Raw genomic sequence first — 5,362 nt, forward strand, 5'->3', positions numbered from 1 at the left:
TAATTATATTGTATTATAGTGTGTTGTTTTGCATTCCGATATCTTATTTAGTAAATTAGTTTGTTTCTCCTCAGATTGTTGCCGCTGTTCTTTGCTTTCAGGGCCATCTCCCTACCCTTTTCCCCTTTCCCCTTTTCCCGGGACGTGGGCCCGTGGGTCCCCCGTCCCCTTTGTCACGGAATCGGGCCTAACGCCCGTAAACGGTTGACAAGTATGAATTGCTGCCCTTTGGATGACAGCCTTCCACTTGCCGACACTGATGGAGACAAGGAGGTCATCCACGTTTGTGCCCTCATTTCTCCCGGCTCTGCTGAAGACGTTGTCCAGAGCGTGCCAGAGGTGACAGTCACTAGCCTGGAGTGTGACCCAGAGTCTTCCCAGTGCAACCCACCCCAAGCAGAGTCCGAGTGCTCCGACCGCAGCACTTCTGTGCAGGAGCAGGTCAGCGTCCCTGAGGAGAAGCCAAGTCTCTTGGAGGAGGACTTAGAAGCAGGCAGCCAGTCCCAGACAGCGGGCAGCACCACGAGCTCTGAGCCAGTCTCTCCGTGACGAGAGAAGACGAGTCCCTTCTTCGCTCTGGACCTCTCACACCCTCCTGCCTTCTAACGAATAAAGGCACATGCGTGCTCGATGGACACCTTGCCTGCATTCCGAGTCATTCACAGGGATTGGGATGAACAGAAGAAACAGCGAGACACTTCATCTTGCAGTGGCACGGCTTTGGGGCATGTGCAGCAGAGCTTGGGGTTTGTTCCCATTTTGTGTGGCTTTGGGATGTCTGTAGTGAGAGCTCTGCTACCATTTTGTACGGTAGCAAATAATGTCTAGCACCCTGGTGTCTGCTCATAGTAATCCCCAGCTTCCGGGCTGTGGCTTTGTGATGCTTTTCAGTGCTTTTTGAAGCTCTTCCGTGCCTTGGCTGCTCCCTAACACCTGTCTCCTCCCGCAGCGTCCATTCCTGGCTGCCACCCACAAGCTGGCCCTGCAGATTATCTCCAGACCAGTCCTCATCTCACTGCGGCAGGAGGAGCTCGCCCTGCCCCACGTCAGGCAGTACTGCTTGGTCTGCAGATGAGTGGCTGCCTCCTCCTCTCTTCAGCTACAGTAGCATTTCTCAGGGAGGCTGGATGCAGTCACGCTCCGCTGGATTCTGTGGATTAAATACGAGGCAAATCTTTGTAGTATGATGAGCAAACCACGCTATCTTGCAAACGATGTCAGACTCTTCTTTCCCAGCCTTCCCTTCCATCTTCCCTTTCCTGTTTCTGAGAAAGGAGAGCAGTGCCTTGTGTGCAGCACGGCCGGAGTCAGTGCAAAGGTGCTGTGTCCATCACAGCCTTTCTCCAGGTGCTGCCAAAGGCAGGAGCACAGCACCCTTCCTGTGATAGGACAGGAACTCCTTTTGTGCACTCCTGTGCAAACACGTGTGCAGCACATTCCTTGCGCTCCCCACATACACACCCACACCTGTACCACCCTCTCCTTGCGCACACACACTGACGTGCACATGCATGTGCAGCCCCTCCTGTTTGTTCACCCGTACACTCTCACGTGTCTGTAGCTCCATCCTTGCACTCGGCCATGTGCACACACACACGTGCATCCCCACCTCTTTGCATACCCCTGTGCACACGGACCCTGTTGCCACAGCATTCTGTTTCCTACCCACGTGCAGAAGCACCTACGTCTGCCACCCTGCCTCCTTTGCGCACCTTCCTCCCTGCCCTCCCCCATTTGCACGCACGTGTCCTCCCTCACCTGAATTTCCCCACGCCTCCTCATTGTCACCCCCCCACTCCTATCGATTGCCCATACAGAAGCTGGATGTATTTTGGGAACAGTTCTTGTAACCAGTTGATTTCGAGACTGCCCTCTTCAAGAGTCTAAATTGCATGACAGAAGAAAGCTGGGAAAATGCTTACTCCTCATTATTTTTCACTTGCTGATTCTTTCTTTAGGCTTCCTTTCCAAAAGGAGATTTTGGGGATCAAGGCAATTGAAGAAGGAGTGAAGCCAGCTCTTTCCACAATCTGGGGAAGTCCCTTTGGAGAGAACCGCAAGAACTTGGGCTTCCTTTGAGACCTTCCCCACCATGTCTCAGCAAGGAGACAACCGCTGTTCGCATTTCTGCTCTGCGTGTAGAAAGGTATGGCTGCGTTTCTTTTGCTTGGGTTTTCTTCCTTTTTCTCATTGCTAAGGGGAAGGGGTGGAGCAGGGGGAGACCCGCTGGTCACTTCTTACCTCAATAACAAGTTGGATTCTGTGCTCGCTAACAGCCTGGGCTAATAGCATGGGCATGTTTCAGGCTGGACTCTTATTTTCCTGCTTGGTTGCCTTTTGGCTCCAGGGAGACAAAATCATAGAATCATAGAATTAGCTAGGTTGGAAAAGACCTACAAGATCACCTAGTCCAACCATCCACCTACCACCAATAACCCCACTAAACCATGTCTCTCAACACTATATCTAAATGTTTCTTGAACACCTCCAGGGACGGTGACTCCAACACCTCCCTGGGCAGCCCGTTCCAGCGCCTGACCACTCTTTCAGAAAAACAGTATTTCCTAATGTCCAACCTAAATCTCCCCTGGTGCAACTTGAAGCCATTCCCCCTCATCCTGTCACTAGTTACAAGAGAGAAGAGGCTGACCCCCAGCTCACTACAACCTCCCTTCAGGTAGTTATAGAGAGCAATAAGGTCTCCTGTGAGCCTCCTCTTCTCCAGACTGAACAATCCCAGCTCCCTCAGCCGCTCCTCATAAGGCCTGTGCTCCAGACCCCTCACCAGCTTTGTCGCCCTCCTCTGAACATGCTCCAGGGCCTCAATGTCTTTTTTGCAGTGAGGGGCCCAAAACTGGACACAGTACTCGAGGTGGGGCCTCACTAGGGCTGAGTACAGAGGGAGAATGACTTCCCTACTACTGGCAACACTATTTCTGATCCAAGCCAGGATGCCATTGGCCTTCTTGGCCACCTGGGCACACTGCTGGCTCATGCTCAGCCGGGCATCGACTAATACCCCCAGGTCCGTTTCCTCCACACAACTTTCCAGCCACTCTGCCCCAAGTCTGTAGCATTGCCTACATTGCTTGGGGTTGTTGCAGCTGAAGTGCAGGACCCGGCACTTGGTCGTGTTGAACTTCATCATAGCTGTCTAAAGGCATGTTTTCAAACCCAATCCACAAAATCATGTTTCATTGCTGTAGGTGGTTCAATGTGCTCTTGCAGGCTAGATGCATTTGCTGTGAAATCTTAGTGGTTTCTGTTTCTAGGGGAGGACTGGGAGGAGGTAGAGGGAAGAGAATGCAATGCCTTAGGGACATTGGGGGATGTGGGGATATATGGGGACATTGGGAGGGCGTTGGGGGTGTGGGGACACTGAGGGGACTGGGGGACACTGGGACATGAGGACAGATATTAGGGACATTGTGGGGACATGGGGACACAGGGACAGGTGCCCTCCCTGAGGTGGCCCTGGCCCTGTGGAACGCTGTCCCCAGGGGGTGCTGGACGGTGACGGTGGCCCCATAGTGCCAGCCACATCACCACCCTATCGCGCTGCCCCCCAGTGCCCCACAGCACATCACTCTGTTGTCTCTGCTCTGAGCCCCTCGTCTCTACGGTAATAGGTCCTCCAGGCTCTAACATGCACACATTCGGAATCCCAGAAGGGGCGGCTCTTTGCTCTGACCGCTCTGTGCTGTCCTGATTGGAAATCATCGGAGCTGAGTGTTTCTCACACTAGGGGGCACAGGTGATACATATTATAACGATGTTATTAAGCTTGCTAGTGTTCGTGGTGGATATCCCTGCCCTGCAATTCCTTTAGATAACTGAAAGAGCTGTCTCTCTGAGCCAGAGATAAGGGAGCTCTGCTGAGTCTTTGTACTGAGGAAATAGGAGGTTTGTGATCCACCCCTTCCCAGTGTCACAGACAGCTCCAGCACTCCGCTCTCCTGCCCTCGAGTCCATGGGATGATGCAGGGACACCTCTGTGATGCACTGCAAAACCCTGGGGGACTCCGGGCATCCCGTCGAGTGTACTGGAATACACTGGGGGGGTGCTCAGAGTCCAGTAGGGTGTGTTAGTATTGAAATTTGTGCTCTCCTATTGAGTAGAAATGTCACCAATTGTCTTTGAGGACCAAGTGGAATCCAAGTATGTGGGCTGTCGTAGCTCATCATTGATAAACCCCCCCTTGCTGGACGTTTTGTTTTACTCTTTTTTTTTTTTTTTTTTGCTTCACGCCTGTATGGGAACTCTCAGGTCACAGCCTGAACCGGTGACTGAGCACCTGGTGAGGGGTGTAGCCAGCCCTGCGAGCACAGGTGGAAGCTGTTCAGCTGTGGGACCCCATGGGGCTGAACCTGGCTCCAGCCCTCCCTGACCTCATTTAAGGGCTGGCAGCCATAGGGACTTGTGGTTACCTGTCTTTACCTGGAGACTGCTGTCTTTGGAGTGTGGGGGTGAGCTCTGGTCCTTGGGAAGGGGTAAGTAATTCCTTCTTTATTTCAGGGCCGTGATCTCTGTCTGTTGTGGGATCTGCTTTGTGTGTCCTTACAATGCTGTTCAGTTCTCCAAAGGAGGTGAAGGGGTTATCTTTTCTCTGACCTGGTGATGGAGGGACTGATACACGTTCCTTTCCTTCACTACAACCTCATTTCTGGAATGCTTCAATTAATGCCAGGATAACGCTGGTCAACTGACCAAACATTGCAGCTCTGTGAATGCCTTGAGCTGACACCCTTTTTCCTAAATGGGTTCTGCATTCTCAAGATCCTGTTTGCACCCTTTTTTAAGCTCATTATCTTCTGGTTGAGCCTCTGTTCTGTCTTTCATGTTTCTCACCTTATAATCTCCAACCTGGGGCTCTGAGCTCTGTTTGTCTGCTACTGCATCATTCCAGCCCATTTCATGACTGTAGTGAACAGTGCCATGTATTAATACCATCCATGCACAGAGTTGTTTTAGGGCGTTCTGTGTGTTGTGATCATGCATTAGACTGTGTTCTGTGTGTCCCTTGATCTCATCCCATTTCACAGCTTGATGGGATTAATGGGGTTGCTCGAGCTCCTCTAATTAGTGGTTTAAGCACTGCAAAACCTACCTGAGCTGGTAATGGAAAATCACGAGCCCCTTGTTTATGCGTTGCTTGTATGCAGGCAGCTTTAGTGCTGGCTGTGGGAGGCTCATTTAGAGATTGACCAGGGGTTGCAAGGGGTTCACCTCGCTCCGTGGGGTCCATTCTCTCAGCCCAATAAGCTACGTGGCTGGTGACAGAGCCAGGTGCACCTACCAGGCCAGGACCTGAGCTTAAGAACGCTCCTGGAACCCAGTAGCCATTTTATTCATCCTCTCTTG

Source organism: Numida meleagris, chromosome 12 (genome assembly GCF_002078875.1).
Source record: "Numida meleagris isolate 19003 breed g44 Domestic line chromosome 12, NumMel1.0, whole genome shotgun sequence".
NCBI lineage: Eukaryota > Metazoa > Chordata > Aves > Galliformes > Numididae > Numida > Numida meleagris.